General features: G+C 37.6%; 1 long non-coding RNA gene across 1 annotated transcript in view; it reads left to right on the top strand.

Moving 5' to 3' along the window:
• The first annotated feature begins 268 nt into the window (after window positions 1–268).
• Window positions 269–21,336, top strand: part of LOC106015885 (uncharacterized) — a 332,132-nt gene continuing 311,064 nt past the window's right edge. Inside the window, exons 1-2 of the long non-coding RNA XR_011804085.1 lie at window positions 269–515; window positions 4,881–4,976. This is a non-coding gene — a long non-coding RNA (uncharacterized lncRNA). The remainder of the gene's footprint in view (window positions 516–4,880; window positions 4,977–21,336) is intronic.

The raw sequence follows: 21,336 nt of genomic DNA on the forward strand, positions 1-21,336 counted from the left end.
CACTTCCCTGTAGTGTGTGGATGAATTTGCCTTGCTCCAGCTCAGACTGGCTGTGCAAGGGGGCAAAAGGGATACGATGGGCCTGTTGTTGTCCATTCAGTTTTGGAAAAATAACAGCTGGGATATTTCCTCAGATGATTTCAGGTAGGAAGATTTTTTTTTTTTTTGATGCATTTTGGTGCATCTCACAGTTAACCTCCATTTGGTTGTCTGATGTACTGGTGTGGGACTGAACCTCTTCCCGCCTTAAAAGGCCCATGCAGCCGCCTGTCAGGCCCAGCGCTGCCTGGGGAAGGGTTGGTCCCCTCACGGCAGAGCAAAGCTCGTCCTCAGGCCTACCCAAAGCATCACATAGGAGGAGGGGAAGCCTGTCAGAATGGAGTAGCTGTTTTTAGAACAAGAAAAGGCATTTTTGAGGACGTGGGTTTCTAGGGTTTTCCCCAGAGGTGCTGGGAGAGGCATTTTGCTTCCCTCACCTCCTCAGGCCCAGCTCCCTGCTTGTCTGCCTCTGAAAGGTAGGTGTGTGCTTGTGTACATATATGCACATAGATTCATGAACATTAGTAATTTTTGGTTAGTTCTTAATATTAAAAGTGGCTTGGTGAAAATGCCCATGTGGCTCTTGTGTGAGTGTGCAAAGCTCAGGTGGAGGCTGTGAAGAGCCATGAGGTGGGGGGCCATTGCCTAGCAACAGCAGCCCCCTCATGGCCAGGCCTACTGCAGCCCCTGGGGCCTGTGGATGAGGCTTTTGAAGATGTAAATTTAAGGTGTGTATGTGTTTCTATATATGTGTGTGTTTATATGGATGTGTATGTACATAAATGTATGCATCTGTGTGCATACATATGTTTATATATGTTCTGGGCCACTGTCCTGTAGAAAGTGCTCATTATTCCCTTCCTCTAAAGGAAACCAAGAACTGCTTTTCAAGCTCCCTTTGCTTTATGCAAAAAAAAGCCTCAATACAGGGTAGCTCCTTCTGTCGGGTGCCTGCTGACACGTGGAGGTTTGGCTTTACAGATTGTATTGATATTTTGCACCAGCCTCTGCAGCTGGGCTTGCTAAAAATATCTTTGGAGATAATTCAGCTAGGAAAAACATCTAACTGCATAGAAGGATGTTATTTATTTTTATAGGTCTGGATTGCTGATAAATTTCATCCCTCTTTCTGTCTCTCAAATATGCATCGAGTGCTCTGTGTAATGCTGATAAGCATCTGGATGCTAATGAGTCCTAGACAGCTGTGTGACAGTCACTTCAGACTAGGTGGGATGGTGTGTTTACTGAAGTGGAAGAAAAATCTAAGAAAACAGGCAATTGCCATGGCGAGGATCATAGCTGTCTTGTTAAGAGTTGCAGTATTAGACCTTTCCACATTTCAGCTTTCTTTTGCTGTCTTGCAGGCAGTTACTTTTCAGTGGTCTCCCTACCCTGCTCCAGTGTGAATTCCAGTCCTGTGTCCATCCCTACAGCAAGTAATTAGCAGTAACATCACTCCTGTCAGGAGCCATCCCTCTCTTATGTGTTCTCATTGTCGGCTGCTTAAATGCAGGACTTTTCTGCCTCCTAAGAAGCTTTCTTCTGTGGAAGCATAATCATTGCTCTGGGCCAAGATTTATGGGGAGGGGGAAAAAAAAGGAAGGTGTGGTGGGAGTTCTGCTATAGTAGGTTAGGTAAAGTAATGATAGAAGTAGGAGCCTGCCGTACCATGTAAGAACCACCTGGAGCTTGCTGTACCAAATAAGAACCACCTGGAAGATGAGTACATGGAGTATGTTCTTTTTGTTTTTTACTTTTTTTCTGTCTCACAGCTTTTCCTCCACTATTGTCTGTGAAGTTTAGGGAGATTTTCAGTGTAGGATGAATAATCAAGAAAACAACTTACCTGAGAGAAGAATTTGTTAAACTTTAAGTATGATATGCAACAGAAACTCTGTGCCTGTGATCTGGGTACTTACAACCTCTTCTAAAACAATGTATGCACACTCCATGTTGAACACTGTGTGAAAGTTGGAGGGAAATTGTTTTCCTGTTACTTGGTACTCGTGCTATTTCAAGTGTGCTGACCCTACTGCTCTCCTTACCTGGCAGATCCAAGGTACAGATCTAATGCTGTTGTGCGCAGGCTGTGGACACAGCTCAAACTCCATCATTCCAAGGAAATTCTTTCATATCAGGATACAAACAACAAATGATTGAGCTTTCCTCATTAAATCCTCTCTTGGTCTATTGCATTGATTTTGTGAAGCTATGAGTCTGCCTGTTTGGTACAATATCTACTTGATTGTGTTTTGATGTTGCAGTATATTGTTGTATCAAATATTCAGCTATTTCATCAAAGACAATGTCTATCCTCATCTGCTTCTTTTTACCAGTCACTGAAGTATGTGAATTATAATTGGATAAAATATGTGGCATGATTGCTTTACCTGAATATCCATCATAAGTCATGAGTAGCCAGTAACTTATTTCCTTGTGCATTTGGATGAAATATCCAAATAAATAAATTGCTATCTGAGGAACTGATTTAGAAGTAGGAAGCAAGTAAGAAAGTTGATACTTCTCTTGACTTTTAAGGAGAATTTGTGGTAAAGGAATAAATTAGGGAGGTCTCAGGGCATATTGTACTGGTGGAATATAAATGCAGAGAGGATTGTGCATGCAGCAGAAGGAAGACTGTATGCTTATTATGAGAAGCGTATTACTACACAAAGAACCAAGTTTTGCTAGTGTTCTTGATTAGATTGGGCTGATCTTGTGGTTAATAGGACTCTTGCTGTTGATTTCAGTGGGAGCAGAACTTGACGCATGAATTGAGAAGTGATGCTTAAGCTTCTTTTCCAGGGGATGTACTGTTCTCATACAAACATTGTCTCACAAAGGGGGAGTCTAATAGGTCTGATGTTAATTTCTATCTTGCTATGGGACTTCATTTTGTAATGAGTGAATGTGGCCTAGGAGAGCTGGGGGGGTGGGATGATAAAATAATTTCCTGAAGCTGTTTTGCTGGATAATTTAATAATAATCATATGTAAATGATCTTCCCAAATAGAAGGGAAAACTTGGATAGTGATCGCAGTGGTATGACTCCAAGCCCTTTTAAATGCAACGCTGTGTTAACATATCTTAATGTTGGTTCTCCTAGGGCCTCAGTGGTTTTGACTGGTGAGGAGGGTCTTCAGTTGGCTGTCTTGTGTAAAAGGGGATGAATGAAATTATTTTTCTTACTGCTGCAGCTGTGCTCTTTTAGTTCTTTTATTTTCTTTCCATAAGATAGTGCTGCTAAATATGCAGCATATACTGTATTAACATAACTTTTCACATTTTATTTGCAAACTGTTGACTGCCTAGTCTTTGCTAATGTCAAATATTTCCTCTTTTGTAGTATGATCTCTAAAGCTGCAACTTTCCTATTGCTCTAGAGGTTGTCTAATTAAATGTAAATTACATGTTTATTTCTGCAAATAGTATGTTGTGGGAGCTTCCTTTGGGTACTGTCCTTTTACAGTTGTTCTGCACTAAATTGGCATGGGTGTAACCTATGACAGGCAGCCATGACCTCTAAACTGTTTACCTCTTCCGGCAGATTTGAAGAACTGAAACCCTGATATAGATGTACCTTGTTCTGAAAAGGTGTATTTACCCACTTGAATTCTTTGTCCATGAGATAAAGTCACTGTTAACTTAAAAATGTCCTTTTGACTCTTCTTGTGCTCCATTGCTACGTCTACTTTATGGTCTCTTTTGTGTGTGGTCACAAGCAGAAACTTTTTTTCCTCCTTCTTTTCTCCTGTATTTATAATCCTGCAATCTTTGTCAAAGGTTCAGTTAGATTTACCGAACTTCAGAGAGCTCAGTTTTGTGTGAAGGTAGAGAGGAGTTAATCTGATATTTGCTGTACATAAAGCACTTTATAACTGAAAATGCCTTTTGGACTGCTGCTCTGTCTGTTTTGTTCTTGAAAAGCGTAACTATTTTAGGGATTCTCTAAGTTTCTGATCTAATTCCTGGATTTTCATTGTAAATAAGGGATGACCAAAGCAAAAACTAGGTCCTAACTCCATCTAATTTTGGGAAAATTCAGACCTACATTTGCAGAAGAGTTTTGCTTTATTATGTCAATAATTCCTGCTGATCTGGTACAGGATGTATACCCGTGTCAAGTAGGGTAGAACTGAAGCTCTGAAGCTTTTGAGGTTTCACTTTACTTCAGCAAGCATTCCTTGTGCTCAGCCCACCTCAGATTCAGGCCTTAAATGTCAGATTTTTTTTCTTAATCGCATTTATAAAGGTGACTCATTGTGAACGGTTTATTGTATGTTGGGCTGCAAAGGACAGATAATGGAGTTCTGATAACAAAATACCCGAAAAAGATCTCATTATTGCAAGACTTGGGAAGTTAACATATTTATTAAAGTTCTGACAATTGTGACAGTCATCCTTGCCTGTAAATGTCAGTGCATTATAAACTTCCATAGCTTCCTTCTCGTTTCTCAGACTCCTGTCAATCGGTGCAATAATTACATGAAGTGAAAGTCACCACAAACTGTCCTTATTTTTCTGCTGCATTGTCTTTTAGCCTTAATATGTGATGGAAATGGATTATTTTTTTTTCCCCAGGAATATGTGACAACCAGTTACTATTAAATAAGGTGTTAATGGCAGCATTGACTTTAAGCCTTGCACACTGCTCTAAACGCCCAGCCACACCGGGGTTGCCCAGCTTTATTGCTGTTACTGCACGTGGATTTTGACAAAATATTGTAGTCAGGATAGCACAGAATGTTATGTGGAGAAATCTATTCTGCGTCATGCTCTGATCACATCTTTCTAATCCATAATGCAAAATGACTAACCAGAACTGTATTTTTTTTAATTAGCCACTTCTGCAACAACCTGTTTCAGAATAAATCCTGATGCAGCTGAGTTGAGATGCTGAGGACAAAAAACACTGAGGCTTCCGCAGGAGCTTGCAGGTGTGGAAACAGATATAGTTCTCAAGTTCTTTATTGAAATGTTTACCCACTGAGTGGAGTACTAGTTTGCTTTTTTTTTTTATTATTATTTTTTTATTTTAAACTGTCTTTAATGCCCCTGTTGAATAGTGCATCTAGAAATCTAAAATGAATGAGTTAAAATAGTTTCCAAATCCTTGATGTTGCATGATTGCAGTCAGTGGAGACTTAGCTATTTACTTCAGTGAATGTAACATCAAACTGTAAGGGAGGCTATTCTGCTGCTGCTGGAACAATTCAGTATGTCATATCTATCTTTCAGAGGTACATATATGTAGATTAGCAGAGTCTAAGCTGTGTTTATAGTTTCTCTATTTTTTATACAGTCTGGTGGATGTGCACCAATAGTTCCCAGATTAAAGCTTTACGGTTTTTGTTTGTGTATGATTTCTAAACTTCAAAGCTGAAATAAACTTTCAGGCCAACAGTTCAGTTACTGTTTCACTTCAATATTTATCTAGAATATGAAAGGTTTGTGTTTTTCAGAGGTTGGTTTCCCGGTAAATTAATTTTTCAGTACTTATTCTGGCAAAAGCCAACTGGCAAAGATTTCTTGAATTGGCACTGTATACTTCTTTTCCAAGCTCTATCTCTGTTAGAAATTAGTTAAGTAAAGGTATAACAGACAAATACTTTCTACTGCTTATTTGGTCTCTCATGAACTTGGTAGTGTGGAATGCCTTGGACCAATTTCACCCTCTGTCTTCATGTAATATTTGTTGCAGTCTGGCTGTTTAAAGTAAATAAAGAAGTCTTACATTTTTTTTGAAATGTCAAACTTCTGTAGCTCCTACTCTTCCTAATTTAAATGTATGTACCAAGGACTAATTTTCATGCAACAGCTTCTTTAAGTGATTAAATAATTTGATTAGGCATACAACTTGATTATGGAAAGCTGAATTTTTTATCATGAGGATGAATTATAAAAAAAAAAAAAAAAGAAAAAGATTTGGTTCAAAGCAGTTGTATAGATCTTTAAAAAAACAAAATAAAAAAATGACAAACAGGTAGCCTGAATACCTGATATATTGTTGATTTGTTGGCTTTCCCTTTTCATAGGAATTTAATAACTCTTTGGATAAGAATATTTTCATATTAGCAGGATATTATAGAAAAATCTGTGTACCTAGGAATGCCAACGCCATGTCCAAGAAGAAAGGCATTCTTTCAGTAACTAATGCTCTGCTTTGAATATCCTATTCCCAACATTTTCCCCTCTTCCCTGGACACCCAGCCCGAGTGGTTCAGAGCAATGACAGTGAGGGGACCACACACTGCTAACACTGAACCTAGATTTGTTCCTTCCTTGGTGTGAGGCTGCTCAGTCTGAGAGTAGGCAAATCCAGATGCCAATTATCTAAATTAACTCTGCAGTGAAAAATATACCCCCAACAAGCCAAGCTCCTCATGCATGATTAGGGAATTGATATTGTTCCATCGCTATAATTTAAAAGGAGAGCATATTTAAGTTAGCTTCAGAGAAAGTGAATTGTAATGGGGGACGGGGGGTGGAATCTGTTGTCTAAAAAAGCTGTTTTCTTTGTCTTGCTACAATGCCTAAATAGAAATGTGGTGTTCTGAGAAGATTTCTGTTCAGTATCACTGGTCACAGTTTCCAAAGATGACAAAAAAACAGGTGTCCTCCTGGCCCCATGAGTTTGGTGTGTGCAGGATAAATATCTATCTAAATTCAGGTAAATAAAATATGAAGCATGTTGTTTTAGTTGCAGAGTATGACACAGAATATGATTTAATAGTGAATTTTTATTATGCCAACACATTGTGCTTTTTTTAAAGTGTAATCTGAATCTTATTTGTCTTTCTGGACCTAACCAGCAGCTAGATCTATTGCTTTGTCATTCACCTGTAAAATAAAATCAATGAATACTGGCAGCTTTTCCTGTCTAGTCATTGGCAATTAACTTAAATCATTTGCTGATGACTTTGTAGACTCAGTCACTCTTACAATGCAAGTTTATCTTGTACAAATCAAGAAAATAGTGGGTGAAGACTTTGATGTTCTAATGATAAAATTAGGCAATTTACATATTCTGTGAAAAGGTCTGGATTGTGCTGGCATTACAGGTAGTGTGACAGACATCACAACAGCATTTATACACCACAGTCAGGATGTCACAGTGGTGCAACGTGGTATGATTACAATATATTGTGGCTGATAAGGCTATAATGAATTCCACTTGATTACTGATACAACGTCACAACAAATTTGCCAATGAGCAGGTTCCTCTGAAAGGGTGCCTGCCTAACTCTTCATGCCAGGCTTTACTAATCATTGTTACTGCTTCCCCAGTGTATCGTTTTCTTGCCCATGGTAATTTGCTGTGTTAGAGTAGCATATCTGAGGGCTGCTGTAGTCTAGGCTCTGCTGGCATTTTCAGTATAGAACCTGTTCCTCATAGGCTTATCTCTTCTGTAAAAAAAGAAAATGCTGTAGGAAGACATCTGACCACTGATTTCTTTGGTCTGTGCATTCTCAACCCAGTCAAGTAAATGGGTTAGAGCCTTGGACTCCCTGTGTACCTGTGAAGGTTTGTAGTACCTTTAAAGGATTGTCCCTGAAGTATTTGATGGGTGGTTCTGTGACTTCACAAAAATAAAAACTAGAATCAACTGCAACTTAGGACATAACACTCTTCCTCTATGTACCTATTTTCCGGCTTTGGGGAGAAATCCTAGCTGTGAGAAATAACGGGAAGTGAGTCAGAACCATCTACCAGAGAGGGCAGAGTCTTATTTTGACACTGATAGCCATCCGTGTCCTCGCAGGTTGTTCTGTTCTCACATGGGTGAATGTGCAGTTGATGGAAATAAACAGTAACTGACATCCAGATGAAACTATTATTTTTGTTTGCTGAGCAACAACTGACGCAAATGGCAGGAATGTACAAAACTGACTTAGCTGACTTTGAGTTATAAGATATGACTGGAGATTTCATTGGAGTTAGAGTATCAGTAGCTGATTGAAGACCTGGGTTTGCCTTATCAAATTGTGCTTATGCTGCCCCGTTTCACTTGCTGTTCTTCCAGTCTGCCTACAAGCCTGAGTAGATCTGTGATGTCTGTGTTCTTGATGAACCATCTGGAAACTAAAACTTTGATAATCTGGAAGTGTTGGAAGGATTCAGTCTGTAATAGATCATTCTGCTAAGCCTTATGCTACTGTGTCACTGATTAATAATCCTTTGAATTGTTATATAATAATTTGTTATATAACCACAGATTATTTACACCTAAAATAAGAAAATGATGTTTTATGAGGCTCAGGTGAATCTCAGGAAGTGATATCATCTAATTCAGTGTGCTTGACTCACCAGAAATGTCTCATACTGATGCACTAAATGGGCTAAGGGAACGCAAATATTCACAAACACTACTGAAATAAAACGTAATTATGACTTAGATATATTTTCATGTTGTCTCATACACTCTTATGGACAGTTTTTACAGTTTTTTAGTTTCTATGTTCAGCCTAGTGAATTGAAGAAAGATTTTCTATTTAGAGAGTATCAAGCAATACTGTTCGCAGTCAGTCGTTTCTAAGCCAATACATGTATTTTTCTCTGACTGGGTTATATTTTTCTTCAAGTTAAACAAAATGTTAAGTGCTTTGAGTGGATGATTTAAACAGACCGCTTTGGTAAATGATTCTGACCTTGTCATTTACTTTAAAAACAGGTTGTACATCCAGACCATATTCTTGTTCCATTTCACTGAGGATGTTCTCCACTTAGAGGCTGTTCATATATTTGTTTTAAGATTTTCCACCAAATTGAAAGCTGTATGTAAATAGCTGCCTCTGGAGGAAGGATTTGAAAAGAGGAGGAAAAAAAAGGCATTGAGTAGTTCTGGTAAGGTAGACCAACACTGTAGTTGAGTGTAGGAACAGCAGTGGCTTTTTTCTAAAACTTGAGAAGAGTACATTAATGGTTGTGTAGTAAAATTCCACTTTACAACAACAAAAAGAACAATTAAAAAAACAGCCACAATGCCTTGAGCCTTGACCCTCTCCAGTAAAATAACAAATATATGCTTATGTCTTCCTCTTTTGTCTTCTTTATTTTTTTTTTTAATTCCTAAACCAGAACTCTTTCTGTACCTTCAGCGATATAAAGGGCACAACAAATCTCAAATATGTATTCTGAAGCCTTAAGAAATTGATGAGAACAAGTAGTCTTGAATGGTAAAAGAGGTAAAAATTATTAAGCCTTGCCATTTGCAGCTTTTTCTGTTGCTTCTCATCTGCATCCCAAAATTTGGATTTCAAGGTAAATAGATTGTCAGCCTAATCAAGAGCACAATGTAGCTGTTCTTTTATTTTTCTTTAATGAGTAAACATTGTATGAATTTTGGAACCCTTATGAAGAGAGAGAGTTTAATATTTTAAACTGTCTATTTTTCATGTTGATTACTAACCAGAGCTTCAGTTATAATGAATGAGAAATTATTCTTGAACTTAGAACCTAAACTGTCTTTCTCTATCCAGTTTTTGGTAACATTTTGTTCTACAGCTAAATTATAATTTAAGTCCCTATTATAATTAGTGTCACTTGATTTTCAGAATGTTGAACCATTAGAAATGCTCTAACAGCTTAAAAGATTACGTAGTATGTAAGCCAGCTGGCAAAAAAACTAAAAATGGAATATCTGTTGTGATGCTCTTGGAAACAGCTGAGTCCCCTCTTGTATTTGGGTGTTTTTTTTAGGATTCTAATTCCTTCATAATACAGCATATGAGCTGTTTTAATTGAAACACATTTTTACGTTGGGAAATGTTTTTATTTTCCATCTTGACATTTTGAGTATTGGAGATGAGGAAAACTTTCAATGTAGTACGTTGCATTCCCCCCTTTCTTTTCTTCCTGAAGATAACTTTGTGTACCACTGAAGAGTTGTTTGGTGTGCTCTTACCTATTCTTTCTCTCTCTTTTTTTTTTTTTTTCTTTTTTTTTCCCTGTTGGACAGACCAGGCAGAGTCTCATTCTCATGAATGAGCCTCACTTGAATTTGTGAATGAGACGAAGTCTTGTCACAAAAATGAAGTCAAGCTGGGTAGTTGTGTTCAGCTCAGTGGAAGCACTTAGCAAGTACATTCTGCTCCATGGTTCAGATTGTTCAGATTTTATTCATGATCCTGGCCCCTTATTCATAGAAGCAATTCCTCTGAAATCAGTAACATCACTAGTGTGCTTCCTTATCCTGTGAAGAGGTAAATTGCCAGTTTATTCTAAAGCAGAAGTCAAAACTTTGCTTATTTGAGTATGCTAGAGGGTTAGCTTTGTAGCTGTTGTGCACTTAATTTTTCATCTTGAATTCCTCTGTAAATTATATGTGTGAGTCTGGTTATTTGTTGTAAGCTGGGCAGGTCATGGGCTGCTTTTGTCTTACAGTCATGTACAATCAATAATACAGCAAGTAACTCCTGACAATTATTAAATGAATTTTGGCATCCTTCTGTTGGCAAATTGCTTATGAACAGATGGCAAAACTTTAAAATTTAGTAAAACATCAAAGTTTTTCCTACTCTGCCACCTGAAACAATCAGATCTGAAGCCAGTTGGGCAAGTGCAAATTTACTGCCAATGTGTGGTGGAATAATTTATGCTCTTCAGTCTTCTAGATGACTTGCATACATAAATAATATGAACTTTATGGCAAAGGAGGATTTTTATGAGAGTTAGAGATCTCTAGTGGTTAGCTATGTGGCTGTGTGTTGGTGAGTTCAATCTGTATTTCATGAACTTAGTTTCCCATGCTTTTCATTTACTCTGATCTAACTTCCAATGAATTAACAAGCTATTATCTTAAATAAAAAATGCATTTATTCAAGTTCTTTAATGTGTATACAATTTCTGTGATAGCATACACAGAGCCACACTTCAGAAGTTCAGTGCTGTGGACAGCAAGAGAGGGGTAATGCATCCTGTACCCTGGAAGTCCTGTCATGAGCTGAGGTTCAAGTAATTGATAAACACCTTAAATAGTATTAAAATAACAAATGTATTGATGTAAAATAGATGCTTTACCCTAATTCTTCTGTAAATCACTGCCTGTCAACTTTATTCTGCCCTCCTGTCCTGCTTTGCAGTTGTTGTAGTGTAGTACCAAACTGAATAAATCCAGAACTATTTTTTAAATAAAGCACCTAGACAAAATTTGTTTGTGAGCAAAAGTTATGGACAAAACTATTGGCTGCGTAAATTATGCCTGTGTTTCTTCTTGCATGTATAAATTATTTTTGCCTATGCACTAGGTCAAATGCACCTATGTGTAAGTAGCAAGCTATGAAATGTTAGTTTGGCAAGCTGAAAAGGGAGTGTCATTAGAGAAAGCATATTACTTTTTTGCATAAAAGAACCCCTGGCTATTCTTTTTCAATGTATTTGTAGAGCAACATTATAGACATTCATCTCCACACACAGTCAAAATAGTCCTCATGGATACCAGTGATGGAGATGTAAAACCCTCTGCTATGTGTTGTTTTGAGTTTTGAATGGGAAGAGAAGCAGTTCAAACTGAGACACAAAGACAACACCGCATAGGTGGTGTGTTTCATGAATAAATTGACTGCAGGACCTGCATTCATCCTGAGCAGCTCTTTTATTCCTAGTTTTGTCCAAGAAAACCTGCAGCCAAATTCTTCAGTGAGATAATTTTAATTGTAGAGTATCTTTGATTAATTTTTTTAATAGTAGAGGGAGTAGAGACTTCTGGATGAGTAAGTGCCATGTATAGTCAAGAGAGAAATCTGTTTTTTTAAAAAAAACAACAAACAAAAACAGGAGCTTTTTGTGCATTGTGTGCATTTTTTGCATTGATGTGGAATTTTATCAAAGGTGGTTGACTCCATTGCTGATTCATCACTCAGTATGGAACCATCTACAAGATAATCACAAGCTATGGGTAGTCATTTATATGACAGGTGGACTTGGATGAAACTGAACTTGAAACTTAGAGGCTGTGTTGGTAATGTAATACAGATGCTGTTTCAGTGCTGAAAGGAAAGCCAGCATGGCCATGTCAAGTGAGAGTTGCATGAAGCAATTAATGGTGTGTATTTCTATTCTTTTTTGTGCTTCTGTGCATTTTGAACAATCTCAGTCTTTTAAAGTTCTAGGATACATCTCTGCATGATAAATTTGTGATTATCTAATCCAATTTCCATGGTAAAAGGGTAATTTCTTTATCCTCTGCATTACAATTCTTATCCATGGTTTGGTAACTCCCTGTGGAGGACAGGTTTTTCTTCAGGGTGCTTAAGTCTGATTCTAATCTAAGGTAAAAATCTAAAGGAATTAGGAAGTTCATAAAGTAATGCTTAAACTAGCCGTAGCCATATGGATTGTTTTAAAGTAAATTGTAAACAAATTGCTTCCTGTGACAATGTAATGTAATAAGCATAGCATTAATGATGTTGATAAATTGGAATTTTTCAAGCAGTGGTTGTTGTAATTCAGATGACCAGCGCTGTGCATAGAGAGGGTGTGAGCGTGGATCTGCTGAGTGCATGCACTGCTGCACCCAGGATCACTCATGGGATCTGATTTTCCATGGGAGACTGTGAAATATGGACAGGGTTGGGAAGCTGAAGAAATGAAGACATGACCTGGCCTTGGGGGTCACCCAAGGGTTGGAGGAGAGAAGGAGGCTGTAAGATGGAGCGAAAGCAGGGCCCATGGTTGTGGGGTGGAGGTTGTGGAAATGGTCTTGTGGAATTGAGGCTGGTTTGTTTTGAGAGGCTTGTTAGATGGTGCTTTATTATTATTTTAAAATTAACTATTTTTAGCACTACTTATAGCCCAGTGTCCAAGTCTTGCTTGGAGTGTTACTCTCTATCACAGATCATGAGTACGATCTCGGTGCACTTCCAGACTGGTATTGGAGCCTCTAGTGACTACTTTGCTGTCTAGCAGTGCTCACTTTGCTTATGAGCATGTGCACATTTTTGGCTACCAGCTCCAACTTTCCTCCTCCCCTGTCTCTTCAATTATGCCACGTTAGATTGTAGAAGATTTATGTACTTCCTCTGTACTGCAGGATGAAGGCACCTTCAGAGCTGCAGCTGATAATGCAGCATCTGACAAAATCTCTGCCCTGGAAATATATGCGTGTCCTTGTGTGTGTAGAAAAGAAAAGAATGGTAGGCAAGAAAGGAATTAAATTAGTTTTCTATGGACTTTAGAGGTCATATACAGTCATAGCAGACTACATATAACTGAAATCTTGTCTGCAGGGAGTTTTATAAAGTTCAGAGTATGTGTTTTAAATGTAATCACATAAATGAAACAATAGAGGAAGAAAAAAAAAAGTAACACTCGTCGATTCTCAACACAAATTCCAAGTGCATGTTGAAAACTGCAATTCTTTATTGAGACATCCTACCCAACTCCTACATACTCTAAGGGCTTTCAAAGATGGCATGAATTCTACTGCTGAGTTTCTAATGTATGATGGAAAAAAGTCATTTAATATTTTAGACCAGTTCATGTTTTCCAGCATTTACAAGTTCTTCTGAAACAGAATGGTGGGGTAGGAAGACAATTGGACTGTAGAGATCTTGTAGATATTTCTGCACCATGCCCAGCTGTCATGCCAAATCCCAGTCATTGCTAATGTGTTTTTCCTGCCCGGCTGTAACCCCTCGTGCCTGTCTGTCCTTCAGCTGTCCATCCAGTACATGCATGATGATCTGCTCTTAAAATGTGCTGAATATAGTGGCAGAGTGGTCTTGCTAGTCTATAGCTGAAGCATATTCAGCATATACTGCTGTGTTGTCACGCTGTTACTGGATGTATGCTGTAGGGGAATGAAACAAAGGAAAAATACTGAAATACAAAACTAGCTAAAATTGCAGGAAAAAGAAAAAAAAAAAGTAGTTGCAGGGATAGACCAGCAACTACAGGCTTGCAACAGGGATAGATTAAACTATTGCTGGAAAATGTATGGCTCCATCTTAGGCACTGCTTCAAAATGCTGCAAAAGGTCTTGACTTGCGGTAAAGTTAAGGAAAAATAGGTGACTTTCTGTCTGTGAGTAACTTAGCACTTACATGAAACACTTGATTTGAGAAGTTGAGAGCACCTGACAGATGTTAATAAAATCTCATGACCCTGCTGTGATACAGCTGTATGGCATTCTCCCCATCTAGAAGATGGATGTTCCCTAGTGTAACAAAACCAAGTGCTTGATGCAGTGAACTTCTGAGCACAGCAGGATGACAAACTTGCAAAATGGGATATTCTTTGGAAGTTTTGACACTTTCCAAGAAGTCTCTTGATTTTTCTTTTCATCTATTTTTATTTCCACCACCATTGTGCTCCCTGCTCCTCCCCCCCCCCAGTATATTCTAGATGTGGTCATATTTTCCAGTGGTCTTCTGTTAGCAGTAAAAGGTTTCAGTGAAGAATTATGTCACATTTTAAAAATGCTGTCACTTCAGTTTGTTTCAGAACTGATACCAGGGTGCCAAAGAAGCACTAAAACATCTCTTGAAGTGTCTTTAGTATTTGCTGAAATAAACGTGATGACACTCTGAAGCATATAATAGATTAGGATTTTATAGAGATCTTTATCTTTTCCTAGCATTTGTTGATCTAAAAGATTCTATCGTTGGGGATTCCTTATAGGTATTAAACATCTTACATTTTATTTAGGTCACATTGCTCAGCCTTTCTTGTTTTGCCTGTTTATATCAATGCAAACACTATTGTTATTTCATTCAGAATGCTAAAGGAAAAAACAAATCCTTAGTAGCAGTCCAAAATGAGCATTCTGCCCCACTTAATCTCATCACGCAGTCATCATAACTGAACAAACAAGTATATGTACTGTTGCAGTTAAATTACAAAAGCTGTGGTTTCAGGAGCAGTGTAAAATACTGCAGGTGGCACTTCTGCTGTTTGCTTCTGGGCTCACTTACCCCCTCTCTGCACGAGCAGAGGCGTTTACTTGGGGAGCCAGGTTAAAATTAAATGCATGTATTTGGTGGAGGTATTCTAATTTGGCTTCTTGATCTAGTCCCAGTGTGTCACAAATGCTTCTAGATACTAGGGTCTGGGGCAAAGCTGAAAAATATGGGGAGGGAGGAGGTAACTGGAAAAAAGCTGTGATTGAAGTTGAAAGCTCCTTCTAACTTCAGTGTTGGCTTATGCAGCTTAAGGTGTTTGCAGAATTATTGCTTTGAAACCATGAGCTCAGATGGGCAAGGTCTGTGCTGTAACTACAGTGATGTTTGGGTACAGGGGCAGAGCAAAAAAGATCTAAGTGTTGCAAAGGGAGAGGAAAATAAGCCAAAGGTGCTGTATGTGTAGAGCTATGAAGAGCTAAGTAGAAGTTACTTGATGGCTGACGTTAAAGCATGATCAGCCTCTCCCCCTTCAAATCTCTTTTGCTGTGATAGGAAAGCTTAAGCTGCTTAAACTATGAAATAAATGTTTAAATACATTGACTTGAAATCTACATGTTCTTTGTAAAACACCTCTGAAACTTCTTACTGTATACAACAGAAAACTAGACTTTGAATGATTTCTAAACAACTTAAATTCCCCTTTCCAACAATATATTTTTACTTCCCTTGTTGTATAAGCTACATTATAAATTAATTGCCTTGTTGAAGTATGCAGGTTTATACAAGTTTATTGCTTTGTACCTGGTTTGCTCATAAACAATTCGAAATACACTGGTAGAGAAACATTGCAGATAACTTATGAAGTATGAATGCAGGTAAGTGATTTTGTGGGACTTGTTTGGATCATAGCAATGTAGTAGTTTGTTTGAATACGTTGCCACGGTGTTATCAGACTCATGCAGGGTTTGTAGGTTTTTCCTGCAGCTCGTGTCGTTTTTTCTTCTTGTATCTGCTAAATGTAACCTCTGGCTATTTAGGATGAATTGAAAATGAGGATGGAAATGTATAAGCATATGTTTCCTTAAATGATGATTACAGACAATAGTTTGGCAATCCATTTTCTGTACCAACGCAATTGTTTTGAAGCCAGATGGCTATCAAAAATCCTAGCAAACCATAACACTTAGTGGTTTGCATGATTTACTTTCTAGAAAATGAACGTGATGAATATTTAACAGAAAAGTTGCAGGAAATATTAACTTCTATTTAATTTGAGCCATGTAATATGTTACCGTATGGTGAGTTTTAACATGGCACTCCTGAAACAGATGTAGGCACAATACACCATCCACCTTGGTATGGTAATTTATGCAGGCTTGTGTTGCACTGATTGATGTTCTCCATTCATTTCAGGTACACCATGAGCTCTAGTGTTGCACACTACATGAATATTGGTTTTGTGCTGTCACTGAAATATGTCTTAGGTAGACCTTAGGACACCTAAGTCTTCTGTGAGTTTTAGGTATAATGATTTTTTATAAATAACCATGTATAACAAAGATGCTACAATAAGTTAGTACAAAGGGTTCTTCTTTATTAGCTTTTGGAATAGCTGAATGTCAGATTAATATGTACCAAGTCATTATTGCTTTGCAGCAAATGAGAGAAAACTTCAAGTCAATTGCTATAGTTACTGCAGGAGGCTGTTTAATTAATAAAATGTGTTGATATATGTGTATTTTTTTTTTAAATGCTAAAGCAATATCAAACCTCCTTATAGTAAAGAATACATGTAAGAAAACTGCAGAGAGAGACTTAATTCAACAATATTTCTAACTGTTTGAAAACCCTGTAGGACAAATTCTGTGAGTGGCGAGTGAAGCAGGATGATAATGCTGAACTGCAGCAGGGTTCAAAAGTAATATTTATTGTGGTAGACTCTACATGCACCTGTGAAGTTGAAGGGCTGTTTGCCTTTTTGCTTAGAGACCTGAATTTTTCCATTCTTGTTAGGTAGCTGTTTCTTACAGTGATGAATTCCCTTCTCAAGTAGTTAAGTAATCTTGCATGGTATGAATCACAGTGCACCTCTGACAATTTCTTCTTTCAAATACTAGATACATATATTTCTGTGTAAGATGTATTGGGTTTGATCTTGCTGGCCAATGTGAGTTCTGTAAAATCAGTGAGACATCAAGTGATGCCCCACATGAAATTGTAATTTCTGAGAATGCTTGCTCAGTCATATATTTGTTCTTCTATATAAATATGGTCGAATACCATGAGGCTAGGAACAGGGATGATATTAAGCATGTTAATTCAAGGGTGTAGTTTGATGTTTACAGTAAAAGGTTTTTTTTTTTTTTTTTTTTTTTTTGTAGCCCCTGACATACTAAGCATAACTGCAGTTACTATTAGCTCTTAAAATATCAAAATTATAAAGTGGTCACCAAATAGTACTCGATTTTGGCTGCAATAGGGAGAAAAAAAAAGTATCCTTGTTTACACAGTAGACATTGTTTATACCCATCAAAACAACAGTCACCTTCTGTCTCTGTTAGGTCACTCCTCACCTAAACATTCTATAAAAGTTGTGTTTTCTCGTAGAATGTGAAGCATTTGAAAGAACTGCTGTATATCTTTTCCCTTAGATGATTCTTTCACTAACAGATAAATATTTTAGTTACAACAAAGCAAAGGCTTTAACTTCAATGGGAACTTTGAGGGGATGGCCTCCCCTCTTGCTTCAAAGGAATGAGGACCGCAGGTTCTTGGTGTATGAGAGGCTCCAAGCCATTAAACCAAAGGACGCTTCTATGCCTGTGAAAGAAATCTGATCTTTCATGCTCGGGACAGCTAAGGTGCTCAGCTCTATTCTAAGTGAGTGCGAGGGGAAGCTCTGGGCAGTGCTGTGTTTGCAGCAGGGCATTTGATGTTTTAATGTCATCCAGGTGAGTACCTGAATGTATGCAGAAGGACATAAAATAGCTGCTGGGGGGGTTGCTTGGTACTTCCAACTTTACTGTGGGTTTCCTAGCTAATACAAATGAAGTGATAAACCATGTTGAGCAAGTGATTTATAGCAGGTTGGAGTCCAGCAGGGTGATTATATCTAGCACTTGAGGGAAGCAGAGGGTATGGAAATAAATGTGTCAGAAATATAATTAAATGTTTTGTGCTGCTGCTGATAGATGTATAATTACAAACACCACCAATATCATGTACCTACAGGGAGGAAACAATGAATAAGGCTGCATTTGTCGACTTCTCTCTCCATAGGAATTCCCCAGCTTTTCTCTTACCTTACAATCATGCTGTTCCCTTTTTAATTGAAAGGGAATTATAAAAGGTTTTCTCTAACACAAAGTGGAGTCATTCCAACCTATACGTTTTTTTTCAAAAGACAGTAACAAATAAAACAACCCTCAAACAAACAAAATCTCACCAACCCAAAAAACAAGCTGTCAGCTGGGGTAAAGATGTAGCTGAACAGACTGCTATTTGCTTTGGGATTGTTTGCCATGGCATTAACCTAAGCAGTGAATCTGGATGCTGAACTTGACAAGACATCCTTGCTGAATGCAAATAATACATGATAGTACCCTTCTGAATCCTGAATTAGATGATGAGCAGTACAATAACTTGAAGCTATCATGTACCTGGATGTCCAGTCCTTCAGCTCACACATACTTAAATGCTCTTTATTCTAAGGTCTCTGCTGTGCTGTCAGTAAAAACATAAAAATGAAAATTGGATATAGTGGTTCAGGCAGAGACATCAACAGTCAAATACGCTCAGAGAAGACAAGATTTAGGCTTTTTGAAATGACTTTCTGTTTTTCTCTTCACTGTCCATTGTCTGGACTTGCAGTTCATCTGGCCAACCAGTGCTCCTGCAGAATTTTTCTTTTCTTGGTTTGAGTTTCCAAGCAATAGCAGGAATGATGTTCACTTGGAATTCTGGCAAAATGTAAATACAGATTCAGTTTTTGTGTAGTCTAATCCCATTCATACCCAGGATCAATCAGACTTTAAAAATGACTTTTGGGGAGACAGCATACAAGCATATATACTGTTTTTTGGGGAGTAGCCTTTTGATTAATCAGAGTTGGGATTGTGTTAGCTAGCCATAGCCTCCAGAATAACTAAGAACTGGCTGAATCTTCTGTGCATTTGACTTTGCCATTGCACTTGAATTAAAGGTCCATGATTATATGTGCTAAATGTTTGAACAAAATGTATGTTTTACACTTTTTTTGTTTCCTTTTAGCTAAATGAGGAATACAGTGCAACTAGGATCTGGTCAATGCTTGTGAAGTTTTAAAAGGAAGTATTCTTTTACTGCTCGTAATTCCCGGTGTAGCTCCTACTTTATTGGAAGTTGGAAAAGTCTTTCAAGTATTATTAAATCTAAAATGAAACAAACAGGCTGCATAAATAGCCTTGATATTAGAACAGATTTATACCGACCACTGACATGACACCTTGAGTTCCACATGAACAATGATTTATTCTATTTTGGATTATGGTTAAATTATCTTGAAGTTAGAGATGAGTATGTAGAGTTTCTTTTTGTTAGGTATTTTATGCCATATAGAATTAAATTGGAGATTGAAAGATGAACAGGTCATAAGATCCTATGCTTAAATTTCTCAGTGCGTTGTAATAAAGTAGGAAGGTTTTTGTTCCCTTTGTTTGGACAATTTTTCCAGAAAGTGTGGTTGCCACATTGTTCTGCTCTGAAAAAGAGGGTAGAGGGGATAAATAAGGTGTTTTAGCCAGTGGTGCATTGGTCGTGATATTTATGGTTCATCTGCAGGCTCACCTCTTAGGACACATCACTAGTTCACATCTTAGAGTGATTGTAAAAGGGTGTGCAGGTACCCTAAACTCTCTTTCATCATCTCCCCTTTGAAGAGAAGGAGTGGATCCTTGCAAACTGCAGTTTATTTTCTCCAACAATCATCTGTAGCAGTACTTAGTGCTTTCAATGTATGCTTTTAAGGTGTCAGTTTTGCTGCAACACCTTTTGATTCGCTTTGCAGCTGTATTTACTGAATCCTTCAGTGACGAAGAAATGGCTTCAATATTAATTGTGTTACTGAGCATTACCCTTTGTACTTACTGGTATCTGAGGCATAACTTCAGTATATCATACAGTTGGATAGACGTACTGTAATAAAAAATACATTAAGTTATTGAATGCTTTGAATCTTTTAGTCACAAGAGACATTGCATTTAGAAAGGGAAAATGAATATCCACTGCTCATACCTTATAAACTACATTGCTTTGGGGTCTTAAGATGTGGTAATTATTTTTTGGTAATGTAAGCAACAGTAGAATTTATTATTAACTTTCCTATAATAAAAATATGTTTACAACTTTTAAAATAGTGTTTTTCCATATGGGTTCTATGTCTAAAGGTGCCTTTTGTACTCAGCTGATCTCGGTGTACAGGAATGTACAGTCTGAAAAGTACAGTCCTCTTCCTTAGTGAAATATCAAAATTAGCTGTATTAATTAAATCCATCATTTTTTTAGCATTAAAATATTGTTGAGCCAGGAATTGTGTGGTTGCTGAATTAAGGCTGAGTTCTCAACCCTTCCTTAGGAAAAACAAATGAAAAATGTGTGTTCCACAATATGTTTGTGTATTTAAAGGAGGTAAGATAAATCATCTTCTATAGTGAATTTCTTTTTTTTTTTTTTTTGCTTTTACTCTCTATGTGCCTTTTATGCAGAATGGTGTGGTTGTATTTGTTCTTATAATGAAAGAGTGATTGTAGTTCAGTAATATGAAACTAATTGATAGATTTCAGCCTAGTTGTCAATTGACTTCTGCCTTTGTAACAAAGTATTGTCTTCATGTTTTCAAGAAAGGGGACAAAGACCCAGAGTAGGAAGTGTGCTGGTCTTTTATTCATCCACTGACAAGATGAAGAACTTAGTGTGATATTGTATCTCTTTTGTAGGAGAAGAGAACTTCTGTGCTTGTCTTAAATCTGTTTTGTGTGTAAGTGAAGGACTCCGTTCTTGACTCTTGTTTGACATCATTACTGGGTACCAAGAGTCAGTATATCTAGCTGACTTTGCATTGTTACTTTCCACTGATTTCTCTGCTTTGAAAAGAAATTATAAAATGCTCTCATTTAAGGCAAACAAAGCCCCATCAAGTGTTTATATTGAAACAAACTGAGAAATGCTACTTTTTATTCTCAAGATTTTTGACGCTGAGGAATCAAAGTTGCATCCCATGGGGTTCAAGCCTTAATGCTAAAAAAGATTATGGATATCAGATATGTGGGAGAAGTTGAGGACATGAACTATTCCAAAAGGGAATGCATACAGAATCCTAAGGAGAAGGAGGGGATAAGTGCAGAAAGCAAAGAAGATTGAAGGTCAGCATGATCATGCTTTTTGTGTGTGTGTTTGGAGAAAAATGTATCAGTGACAAAG

This window comes from Anas platyrhynchos, chromosome 19 (genome assembly GCF_047663525.1).
Source record: "Anas platyrhynchos isolate ZD024472 breed Pekin duck chromosome 19, IASCAAS_PekinDuck_T2T, whole genome shotgun sequence".
Lineage (NCBI taxonomy): Eukaryota > Metazoa > Chordata > Aves > Anseriformes > Anatidae > Anas > Anas platyrhynchos.